The 13,679-nt window shown below is 34.7% G+C and overlaps 1 protein-coding gene across 2 annotated transcripts in view; it reads left to right on the top strand.

The window, feature by feature from the left end:
- LOC132907538 (gamma-aminobutyric acid receptor alpha-like) overlaps window positions 1-13,679 on the top strand; it is a 90,306-nt gene that overhangs the window by 7,580 nt on the left and 69,047 nt on the right. The window contains exon 1 of one of the 2 annotated variants that reach the window (XM_060960742.1): window positions 13,076-13,493. The exons of the other annotated variant lie outside the window; for it this stretch is intronic. The gene's annotated coding sequence lies outside the window, so the exon portion shown is untranslated. Of the gene's footprint in view, window positions 1-13,075; window positions 13,494-13,679 lie in introns of those variants that run through there. 2 annotated transcript variants of the gene reach the window in all.

Here is a 13,679-nt window from a genome sequence, read left to right as displayed (position 1 = left end):
ACAACGGATCCATTAAACAATAGAAAAAAAAAAAAAAAAAGGAATAGAAAAACTAATCCCTTATGAAAACTTCCTCGGATCGATCTACAATATCGAGAAAGAGGAATGGAACACGACGAAAGAAACGAAAACACGACTTGGTGAAAGACTTCTATCAACAAACGCTCATTCTCAACTTAAACAGAAAAGAAAAGTCGACTATGACAAGGCTCAGAATCGGATACATGAAGATCACTCACGAATACCTCCTATGTAAGACAACACCAATAATTTGCATCTTGTGCAACCAGATAACATCCATATAAGATAAGGGTAGCTGCTATATGCTAGATAATAATGTCTGAACCCAAAGACTTAAGTACAAATTGAATTGAAAGATCGCTTTGATATCAAAGAATCACATCACAGACGCTCTAAATTAGCCGAAAGAAATAAAGGACAACGAGAGGAAATAAAAGAAGAAAAAGAAAATATTTTTTTTTCTTAATTATTTGGTTCAGATGTTTCGGTACAAAATAAATATGTAAACTCATGAGTTGTAGTTGTAAGGCTCGCATCGAAGGTTACTTGCAAGAAAAGGTCGTGAACAGTCTCGATAGCCAAAAATGTTACATAGTATTAGTATTTTCTTTTTTTCTTTTAGCTATGATCGCTCAAGTCAAAGGAGCGCGACCATTCTTAATAAGAAAAGATTAGAAACATGTAATATGTAATATGTAACGAATAATTACAAAAGGATGAAAAAGATCAGTATGGAAGAGTTTGAAAAAGTAGCCTCGAAAGCTCCAACTTCCAGCTGAAATTGAATTTCGTTCAGCCTTTGTTAAACGTAACCCCTGGTCGTCCCTTTTCCATTTACTCTTCGTATCAATTCATTCTCGAGATGGGAGCAGGTGGTATTGAAAAATAGATACAGCCGAAATCTTAAAGGAATCGTTAGCGGTTTCGCTCAACGTAGACAGCGCGAGGACACTACGTTGAGATCTCTTCAAGAAACTTTTCTCGTTTCAGTCCCTGCTTTTTCGTACCAAGGTTCAGCTTCGCAAACTCTTCGGAATTTCTACTACAGAAACATTTACAAGCAAAAGTATAGCGATAAGGAATAACGTTTAATTTTTATGTACTTCTGGTAAGTATTTGCATGTGCTTTGAAACTGCGTTAGAGGCTGCAAGTTCTGCTCGAAATTACAAACGTTGTGCTCGAACAACTCGTGGAATAATATATATATAAAATAGAAGATATTTAATTAATTTAGATGTGGAACGTTTTCAAGATTATTTGAAGCTCAACTTTTCTTTAATTAGGAATATATTATTTTCTGTAGATTCCTATTAAGAATTCGGTTAATCAGATTCTTATGAGAGAAAAGACGAAACTTTTGTACTCGACATTTTTTTTACAACCATAGTTTCGATATTTCCTCGATACTGGAGTTCACAATGTGTTTGGAATAAATTAATTATTCAGACCCTCAAAAGTAGCTAATATTCTTGTTCGTATTGTAAAATTCTACTGTTAGGAATAGATTTTTATTCGGATGATAATGTAATCGATACGAAGAGAGGATTTTTTAGAAGGGATAATATTGAATATATTATATGTGAGAAATTATTTTACATCTTTCTATGCGTGATAAGATTGTTTTCTGGAATTCTGCCAAGATCAAGACTCTCGAACGATAATCGACTTCAAGAACTTGAAAGGATTCTGTTTCATCCGCAGTGACGTTTTCCATCATGTCTCCGTTAAGGTAGTACGCAATTTCCGGATCTTCCAGGAAGAACATCTTCGGATAGAGACCATCAGAACCTCGTCAATTGAGCAGGAAATAATGAGAAAATTACTTTACGCGTTTATTAAGTCTCGATGCTTGAACGAGGATTAAAACGGAGGAATAGTTTCTCTCACGTAAAATGTACAATTATCTTTTTAAGAAATTTAAGAATTACATTTTATCAATAATTTAATCGAATTGTCATAAAGACTGTCAGTTTATTAAATCTTTTTAAGATAAAAACGCTTATGTCGCGTATTTATTCTCAACAACATTCGCTAACGAAATAAATTATTTTGTCGTGTGTCTCGTTCTCTTTTCATATTTGTTGAACTATTTTGACGTATATATAAAATAGGTGAAATATAAGCCGATAATTCGAGATCGAAATCTGAATTTACAAGTGGCGTGATAAATTTGGCGCACAACGAAGACAGCTTTTAAAAAAGAATCTTAAGAAAGTTCTGTTGCTCGGTTATAAGCGAAAGTATAGGCAGAATAGAAGACAAAGGACCAGGTGTCAAGGACGATATCGAGAACCCTTGAAAGCGTTCGCGATCAATCGTCACTGGTTTATCTCCATTTCGCTAGACTGCATTCTTGACTTACGATCGAGGCTGTGCCAGCAGATCGATGAACATCTGCGAGATAAACAGCGAAAAGCGGGAGAAATATAAACGAAAAATCGAGAGGAGTTTGAGGACCAACAGACATATTTTTCGATCTGAAATCTTTTACATACCTGTTCGTATGAAAGCGCGATTAAATTTATTTCAAAAACTTAGAAGCCAATGGGAATAAAATAGAATTTTGAAGATAATAGATTATTCGGTGATAGAACTTTTCTACGAACGAAATAATTATCTTCGAGAGATATGTATACTTCAAAAGTTATATCGATCAATTCCATAAATGAAAAAGTAAAAACGATGATATTATATACGCTATTTTTAAATTAAATTAAATGGTCGAGTAGAAGGTGTAGATTTAGGTACATTTTATTTTATTTCATTATTATATTATTCTTCGTTTTATATCTTCTTTTTATATTATTCTATTTTATTTATTGTATCGTAATATTATATTATATTGTGAGTAGTCCATTAGTAATACGAAGAAGAAGACGTGCGCAAGTAAGTGAGTAATGAATTAATAATTATAATTATTGGAAACTTAACAGCTAATTAGAACGATAATTCTGGCTAGTAAGTAATTGACAAAAAATAACTAAGTACTTAAATATAACTTAAATACCAAGAATTACTAACCATAATAACATAAGAACAAAAACAATGAGGCAGACAAAATCTAAAGCGATAAAAGGAACTGTTGGTGTGTGTTTAAGCGAGATGGTTGCAGAAAAAAGCTATGCATGCTAAAGGCATGTAGTATCATGCGATTGAAGGAGCTAAAATAACCGTAGAATGTACGACGATGTTCAATTTGCAGTAGTTCACAACGATGTACATTTTTGGATGGAACATTAAGTATAAATTTCTCTATAATGTTAAAAAAATGACCGATTATTAGATCAGATGTATAGGATGATTTATTTTAATTTTTCTTTTATCTTGATCAAAGTAGAGAGAGTCGATAGACAGTGTATAGGATGTTTTAAAAAACGTGGACAAGAATTTGAGTATATAAGTTGCGTCATTCAGGAGCCACGTTGTTCAACTCTATAAATTGAAAAGTAAAATAAGTGATGATATATCGTAAACATTATTTTTAAACCTACCTTGCAATTCGTTATCATTTGTATTATCTCCTTTTATCAAACGAACTCATGGCGGAGGATAATCAATGTTTTCTAAGAATCGGACACCGATCGTGTATTTATGTAATAAACTTGAAAAATCGACAAAAAACAGGGTTGATCAGTTACACCCTTTTTATTTATAAACTTGTAATAATTCTTTTTCTCCCTTAACGTTAATCTCTTCAAGGTTGCTTCTGTATTCGATATTGACAGACCGTGCTGTTCAAAATTCCATTATACCGTTAGTCGAAACGTACGATTTTGGTCTCAAGGTGTTTCTCGTGGCAGAACTTACTCGCGAAAGTAATTTCGGTATATTCGAAAGTCGAGAAGTCAATTCGATAGGAAACTTTTCGCGCAAAGCGCCGGTGTATCATATTATTCACGGGAAACTTTGAACCGGAATATTGATTAAAAACGACGCTTTATAATACGAATTTCAGTTTCAAGAATATACCAAAGAGAATAACAGAAAGTTCAAGTAATTAAACGACAGGTGAAAAATATTCGTACATTCTCCAATTTGCTGTATTTCTACCTGAATCTTCGTTATCTCTATTGGGAATGACTCTCTCGTTGGTTCATTTTTATCTTCGTTACGTTAATTACTTATTTACCAAGCTGAAGGCATTTTACGGTATTTTATTCGAAAGCTTGGAAAGTAAATCTTACCGAGATGATTTTTTGCTGCGCTGTGTTTGCGCGACGAATGTTCGCAAATTCATTTCGTCAGACGATGAGGCGACCCCGAATTGAGGGTTCTCAGGAAAGTAGAAGATTTTGGTGAGCATCGTGGGCCAAGCAAACATGGAATATTGCAAATGAAACTCGGCTCCGTGCATATTCGTATCTACCTTTTCCTTGTCTTCTATGCGAGGCAAGTTTTGACTTCCTATTTCAAATTCTTTTCTTCTCTATTTAATGATTCTTTGCTCACTTATCGCCTTTCAATTTTTCATACAACCCGAAAAATATAATTTCTATTAACACAATTTCCGCGAAAAGACATTGAAATTAGGTATGCAGCGTTCAAATAAAAAGTGAACAACAGTTTCGTGTATCTATAAAATTAATTTGTTTGTAGAGTATACAACGCTACTGTTCAAATATCGGGCCTCCAAATACTTTGAGTACACATGTTTTCGTGCTCGTTGATTGTGTTTGTACATGTTAATTGCTCCAACAATCGTTAAACGATGACAGACTACGTTACGATTGTTCTTTACTTCTAAAACTATCGGGTGCTTCCAACATAAACAGTTCAGCATGCAGAACAAATTAACAATGTACAGCGCAATATGTATACGCGTTGCAATTGAATATCAAAATATCAAATTTTAAATGTATCTTTTTTATTTGGAAATTAACGTGCATAAATAGCTTGAGATAAATCTAAATACGTTCTATCGAGTTTCAACTTTGAGCTAGAAGCTGATAAATATAAATAACTTTTATATTCGCATATAACTTTATTATCCAATGAAATATTTTTCATCGTATTCCATATTTCGTTTTTACAGAATTTTTATTCGAATTTTCATAGTCACATAAAATTAGCATTAAGTGATTTAAAATTTAATATACTTAATATACTTTTAATATACTTGGTCCTGATCGATCAGTATCTATGTAAATGTTACGATACATCGATGTGCAAATACTTTTTGCGATCACTGTATCTCGATAGCAGTCATTCCAATTATGGCTAGAAGAGTTGAGAAAATTGTGGAGTCCCTCTTGACAGATTACGGTAAATCGAGGTATAAGTTTATCCTTGATTGTGAGAAGCTCGTTAAAGCTTCGTATCGATCGGACCAACTACTTTCTCTGTCGAACAATACAACGGAAAAAGAATAGAAGAGGGAAGAATTTGATGTTCGGTTGGCCAATTCTGCTTCTCTTAATCTTCAAGAATGTACCTGCAGTTGAATATCTTGACAGTGTATTATTTTCTGTAATTTCGCTGGAAATCTCGGATCGATGGGATTACAAAAGAACGACGAAAAAGCGCAAGAAATGTCGCTTTTTTCCACGTATCTCGAACACGGAGCTTTCTACAGCGGAGATTTACTGGATCTCGGGAGAATACTCTGAGGCAAAATTGAACGTTTTCGAAGAAGAATTTTAGAACGCGGGTCGGTGTCTTTGCTCATCTTTTTTGCACGATGTTCAAGTGGAAGTATCGAATTCAAATATTTGATGTCACATTTATGTAAGTTAAGATATGTTAGTATGGCGATGAAACGCATAGACGTTAAATCTATGAATTAAAAATATGTTGGAAATCTGTTATATCGCTATATCATGGGAGTATTTGTAGAGAAAAAGGAAAGGTTTTCGTATCACAGTGCTGTATCGTAACGAATCCAGCTACTTGTAATAAACAATAACCAAATAACAGATAAATGAACAATTAACAACAGTATTTACGATTGTAACAGTAACGATCTATGCCTACTATTATGATACACAATCTATCTAAATGCTTCACCTTTTTCAGCGAAGTATCATGCGTTAAAAAATAAAGAAATATGTGATATTAGAAACTGACAAAGATAATTAAGAGAATCGATACAAAAATTAATAAACATTTTAGTGAAGATAGAATAAAAGAGTTAATTGGAACGACTCATAAAGACTGTAAATATAAAAACAAAAATGGTATGATCATTAGCTCTTCTCCTATAAAGGCTTGATCTCCTTTTCCAGAGGAAATCTCCTTGAAGATTGTTCTTGACTTCCGTTTCAGATTGCCAGTGTATAATTTAACTTTCTTAGAAAAAAAAGAAACAAGCCGGCTTCCTGTTATGAGATCTTAAAAGCGCCTAAAACTTCTGTTTTTTTTTCTTTGCGTTCTTTTTGCAAAAAATCAGCAATGCCCGTAACAAGTAGATGTAGGTCCGACTTGTAGAGATAAAAAGAGAAGGAAATAGGAAAAAAGAAAGATGAAGAGAGATAGTGTGAGCTGGACGCGAGCTTGCTCGACTGAAGCCTCTTTACCTAAGAACTTTCGCAGAGTACTTTCGATGCTTTTCCACGATCTCGAGTATATCCCACCTTCTGTTCAACATTCCGCCGCTTCTGGATCGAGTACTGATTAATTTCATTCGAGACACCGATGTTTTATCTCGTTTCGTGGAATACAAATGAAGAAGCTGTTCGTAAAGATCATTTCGAAATGTCAAAGTAGAATTTTCCTTCTCTTCTTTTACATGCGTCAATATTTGTTTGTTCGTGAGGAAATAACGTTTCGAGTTTGGGATGCGAATACGTATATACAGTGGCAGACAAAAGAAAGCTTGAACTACTCACTTGTGTATAATAACTCTGTACTAAATTTTCATTACCACGTTGATAACGTTCGCTTATTCTAGACACACACATACGCGCATTAATTACATCCACTAACAAGTTAATTGTTCTTATCAATCATGATCCCTTCTTATAAAATCGTGGCGTTCTTTCTACTACTTATCTCTTGAATTTATCTTTTACACTCCGCTGTATTATTCAAATTTAGTTGAAAATTTAATCCGCATACTCGACAGTTGACGCACCGATCACCGACTCTGACCGAACTGACATAAAATCGTCGCCCGGTTCGTTCAAACACTGCTATTACTCTACTGTAACTCAAAACAACAATGCATCAACTCATCATACCGTGGATATTCAATTAAAATGAATAATTACGCAATTATTAATTTCAATAACTATCTGACTGATCTATATAAGCACACGTTCGCCACATAATACCAGTCGAACCTATCAAAACCAATCTATCTCCTCCGCTCTCTTCCCTATCCACGTCCTTCAAATAGCTTCCATCCTCCCCCAAACCCTGCTCCCCGCCTCTTTCACCCAACAAAGACTTGGTAAATTTCATCGTCGAAACGGTTCGATTGTCTTAAAGAGAGTCGTTCTCGTCGGTGGCGCGGTATAAAAAGGGTAGGGTATCCTTTTATGATTCCTTGGGAATTTCCGGGTTCATTCCACCGTCGATGAAAATCAACGGGCTTGGCGTTAGCGTGTATACAGGTTAAGAGGGAAATTCTTTCCTTGAGGTTCCGCAGTTGCAACGCCGAATATAGGTTATCGAGGGTATAAGACGAAAAGAGGGTATCTGCGACGGAGGTCGAAGTCAAAGTGTAGGCAGGCTGGAAGAGAAAGCAAGACGAACACAAAGGAGCGAAGGTGGGACAAAGAAGATTCCTGAATATCGCTGACGATGCCATCTTGGAGCACCCTTCATGCGGAGTTTCTCCGTTTAACTCGCTGTTTCCCCGGCATCCTTCTTTCCCATCATCCATCTTTTATCGTGCTTTCACGGGCCGGCTCGATCTTCCGATACCTGGAAAGAACACGTGGATGATCCGAAAACGTGGTGAAAAAGAGAACCTGTACAGGTCCCATACGTAAGGGTGCTGCCTACGAAATACCTTTTACCTTTATGATCACATCTCGCGACTTTATCCGATTTAATACACGCTCGACGAGCATCCAACTCAAAGGATTCATTGAAGTTGGAAGTCCTTTCGGTTATTTCCTCTTCCCTTCTAATCTTTCTCTTGATAACGAAGGTCATGCAGGTGAAACCTGCATCAATTCCTAATGTGTTTTAATTGTTCTCCGCTGTGTATCATTGATCTTGATCTTTTTTTTGTTTAATCGTTCTTAACGTTTCATTGTTCCTTGTGGTGTGTCGTTCACCTTAGTCTTTTTTAGTTCAATTGTCCTTCTCGATATCCTTTGCGTGTATCATTTATCGTAATTTTTTTTTGTTTAATTGCCCTTAATGTTTCATTCTTTCTTGCGATGTATCGTTTATCGGAGCACCTTTTCGTTGAATTGTTTCTTGTGGTGTATCTTCTGTCGTAATCTGTTTTTGTATAATCGTCCTTAATGTTTGATCGTTCCTTGCAGTGTATCGTTTATCTTAGTCTCTTTCCGTTGGATTGTCCTTCGCGATATCTTTTCTATGTATCATTTGTCGTAATCTTTTGATTGACTTCAATCTTATAGATTCTATGTAAGAACTTTTATTTTTATATTACGTGAAGAAGTAGCAGATATACAATAAGCCTTCTTTCACACGGCGATACACATGTGCAACACGTGTATGATGGATACCGATTATACATCGCCTTCATAATAGCTTCCATAATATCATACACGTATCGCGATATATGTATCGGCGTGTGAAAGAGGCCTAACGCTATCGGACACTCAAAGAGTCCATACATTTTTGAGAATAGATATTTCATGAAGCTTCTTCATAATTACAAATTTTTTTCCAAATTCGTGCATACGTAATACGCATAAGTAGTATGCATACATAAAAAGGATACGTAATAAAATACGTAAATAAAAATATTCCACCTATAGGAATTGAGAGAAGGTTTTTAAATCGCTAATCTTGACATTATTCTTGAGGTAATATAATTATGCGTGACACGTTAATGTATATCTATTAGAAAAGTTTGCTTTAATCTCTTTAAATTTCGTACTAATACGATGCGCTTAGACTAACAATATGCGAACGTTGCTCGCTTTTCTTTCCCTTTACCAGCATTTGATGAAAGCTAACGAAGGTGTAAACCAGCATTCGTTCGAAGTTTGACGATTGCTTGTCGAATCGGAAATCGAACACTCGAATGCTCTAAGGATACTCCAAGGACGTTTGTTCGATTCTTTTAGATATTATAATCTGTATGAACATTTTCCCGCGTTTGCCGTGAAGGAATGGAACGTTCTTAGAGCACTGTACATACTCATATATTTACATGTGTACCTACGTGGTTTTATATCGTCAATATATCGCTGATGATACAAGGGGGGGGGGCTCTATAATCCATCAAGCAGCACCAACAAGAACAGTAAAAAAATGTATAAAACGTGTTATCAAGGAAATGGTTTTTCGCGAGAACTCGCAGATGTTCCTCAGCGATCCCTTCGAAATCGTAAATGAATCCTACAGGCATTCCTCTGATAGATAAGGGGAAGATAGTTCTGCCATTTAGTACCCAGTCAAGATCAATCTGAATCCTAAAATGGTACACCGATACGGATAGATATGACACACAATTTATTTTTTTCTGTACATGTAGTTTTTACATTGTAAAATTTTAAATTTAAATTCCATCGTATGCTCCTTGAGATAGTAAAAAAGATACTATTTATATCAAAATACTCAAATAAGTATTGCAAGAAAATTCAAAGAAGTTATCTTTTTTGGAATATCTGTTATCAATTCTTTATAATAAATAAATAAATAAATAAATAAATAAATATATAGGCATGTAAATATATGAATAAAACATTTGTACAAATTTTTCAACATAATTAAGCGCATCAGTTGTCTATTGAAAACAATCGTGTTTAAAGAGCAGAACGTGTTTTCATTAGAAAATTATGCAATATCAAACATTTGTTCCTATAAACCAAATGTCGATTTTATCACAAAAATCGAAAACAGCCATAAATTTAATTTCCAATAATTTGCACAGAAGAGAAGACACGTATAATATTCATTTCTCTTTCTATGTTGTATAAACTAACTATCTATATAAATCAAATGCAAACGTGTTCGTATCATATATATAATCTATATATTATAATACTATAATAATATAATTATTATAATATGATTATATATATGATATATATATAATCATATAATAATAATTATTATATATATATCATATATATTATCATATTAATTATAATTTCTACAGAGATATATATGTTAAGAGAGTTTAAGTTATAATATACATATACATACATAGAAGAATAGGATTAGTTTTATGAATTTTGTATATCAAATGAGCTGAAACTAAGTGTAAGGAACGTATAAGTATGCGTGAGTTTCAGAAAATATTGTAAAAGTCCATTTTCGGATTGTGAATATAAAATAAAATAAAATAAAAGATGAGATAACAACTATCGTAAATGAATAAATAAAAAGTTATTAAACGCTGCTGATATGACGAACGGAAAAATATTTCGTCGGGAAAGTAAAATCGTAACACTGGAAGTGATTCTTTCGGAGAAACGTCTGAGAACTCGGCAAAGTCTGGAAAATTACGCCTCGCGATTTTGTGGTGAAATCTGCCATTAAGTTGCCGTCGTAACGATGAAAATACCGAGGGAAAAAATTGAGATCGTTGCCTGTATTTCTTCAGAAACGATCGCGGCTGCAATCAGGCAGGGTGGAGGAAAGACGCGAGATCGATTTCCGGATTAAATTACCAATTCCTTGAGATCTCACTGGTACTTCGATGGAGAAAAGGCTACGTAAATAGTAGTAATCACTAGCAACCTCGATTCGAGAAATATGGTTCCCTAGCTCCTCCATTAATAAGACGATAACGAGGCTTTAAATCGATGCGAGTGCCCGCGTTCCTTTATACTTTGTTGTGTTACTAGTGGCAATAATATTATCGGCGAAGCTATGATATACTTATAAAAATTATTTTTTTGTCGTAATCGTATCTAGGTCTTTTATACGAACGATAATTATAAAATTATCGCGTGGTATGTATTTTTGTGGGATGCTTACGAAGCATATACTATATCCTAAGAGATACTTAGTAATTTACAAAGTGAATTAATTGATTTCCTGGCTGACATTTTTGCAGAATTTTATTCTTAGTTGCAATTATTAAGAAAGGATTAAGTTAGTATAACAATAAATAAAATCACGATATAATACAGGAATTAAGAATTCAATGTAAAAATATAATACAGCGTAAGAAACTAGGAATAAGAACGCAACATCTTCCTTGCAATAGGCTATGAGTTTAAGGCACAAATAAATCAGTATTATTATCGTTACAATATTTAGTCATGTTTGACATTTTCAAACAGAAAGAACATTATAACCATTACGACGAGAAATGATCGAAATTTTGTCTTTTCCGTCTTATTCGATAATAAAATGATTCGATCCGATTTAACAAAGCTTTTTCTCTATCTTTTCAAGTTCCAGCCCTTTGCTAAATACTAGCACCAAAATACGCAAAATTATAAATTAAAAGTAAGATCTGTAAAGTTTTCGTAATACGCTATACATACTAACGACGCGTTTCAATCAATAGCGAAACGTGCTTCATTCTCGAAAAACGTCGTCCACTTGAGACATTATCGAAGAATCGATTGGAAATTTTGCTTAATGCGCATAGCGGTAGCACTCGATCTTGGAAATGTTTTTTTATATTTCGTGCTACGATCTTCCTTCCGGCGAGGTTTGTCGGATTTTAATAACTTCCGTTCACGGGTTTGGTATCGATAATCCCATTGTCGAGTGAATATCGAGAAAACTCCACCGCTGAATGGAGTACCGTAGAACCGCAGGAGACTGCTAATGCACTGTCAACAATGGATCTCTCACCAGGAAATCTCTCTCTCTCTCTCTCTCTCTTTCTCTGTTGCAATGAATTCGAGCTCTGTTGACTTCAACTACTTCACGTGCAAATGCCATGATGCCTGTACAAACCGTAATTAATTATTATAAAATTTAACCTATTTTTCTATTGTACTATATTATTGTATTACAGTAGAACCTCACTTTATCCGCACCTCGTGTGTACAAACAAATTCAGACCCAACCTCAGAAATACAAACTCTTAAGGGAGCCCCTATTATCCGAACTATTAGGTCATCCGAACTGCCTTGTCCCCAGAATTGTTCGGATAAACGAGGTTCTACTGTATATTATTAATCAACACTATATTTCTTTTTTATTTCTTTTCTTTGGATAAAATATGGATAAAGTATACGTTGTATTGGATAATGTAATTCTATCCTGTTAAGAACGCAGGATTTATTTTACGAATATTTTCTGTTCATATTATCGATCGATTAAAATATACGATGTACGTGAATTATACTAGAAAACTTCTTCTTCAATATGATTTCAAGCAATCGAATATAGGAGAAAATACAAGGAATGATATCTGCACGCTAGCTTCAAACTTAGCACGTGCGTACCATTCCTCAAATTTCGTTCGATATTTAACTTTTAAACTTTGAAAAGTATTTCTTCGATGAGGGAGACGAGGAGATTCCTTTAGAGTTGTAGTATCTACTTAGATACGATATACTTATCGTATATGCCCGAGGTGTATCGAAAATTGTAATATAATCGCGAAACAGATCGCATAAAATTTTTCGCATTTTCGTTCGTTCGAAATAACCTAATGTCTGGTCAAAATAATGATGTATTTAAACAATCGTTTAGGAAAAATCGTTAAAGGAAAAATCTTAAACGAATATAAACGCACGAACACGTATTTTTCCCTTTTTGATTTATCGCCTAACATCAAATTACCTTTTAGTATTTAGTCCGATCACGTACAGAAAACAACATTGAAAACTATGTATCGAAAACGGAACTCTGTTACGTCCTACATCTGCTAACGATAACGCTTCCATTTACAAAATTTCAGGTCTCGCGCTTTATCAAGATGGAAAATCTCGAAAGAAGAGGAAGAAGAGAAAAACAGAGACCATAGATAAATCATCGATCTGATCAATTTTGGGAAACTGGTGGGGGATCGGGAAACGAGAGCTACACATACATAGCGATGCGGAGCATCAGCGAGAGAGTAAGAGGGAAAGCGCAGGGTGGCGAACGCCGAGTTGCCACCCCTCGTCAGCTGTCCTGTACGAGGCAGCCAGTACGCGTCGTGGCTTCGCCACGTGCTTCTCGTCTCTTTGCAAAGTTCGTGTTCACCATCGTCGATGATGTTTTCATATTTGACCGTGATCTTGTTGTGTTGACTCGCCGATCAAATCGAACCACGGATTCTCCGCGATGCGATCAATTTGGGGCATCTGGATCCGTTCGTGACCATCGGTCGTACATACTGTTTCGATGACCATGTGACGAACGAGACGCTTATCTTCGATACGAGTTCATTATGGGGATTCCAGCGTTTTTTCATCGAGCGTAATAATAGGTGAGTTTGTGAAAAATATCGTTCTTTTAACATGCAGTTTAATAAACTTAGCTTCAGTTTCGTTTCAAAGTAACCAGTGACACGAATCAAAGTCAAGATCGACGTTTATATATCAAATTTCAGTTGAAAAGAATCAACAATTTTATTTAAAAATAAAAAAAAGGGAAGAGAAGTGTGGTTTTTAAT

This window comes from Bombus pascuorum, chromosome 1 (assembly GCF_905332965.1).
Source record: "Bombus pascuorum chromosome 1, iyBomPasc1.1, whole genome shotgun sequence".
Lineage (NCBI taxonomy): Eukaryota > Metazoa > Arthropoda > Insecta > Hymenoptera > Apidae > Bombus > Bombus pascuorum.
The sequence above is the reverse complement of the archived record's forward strand: the minus strand, read 5'-3'. Positions and strand labels throughout refer to the sequence as shown.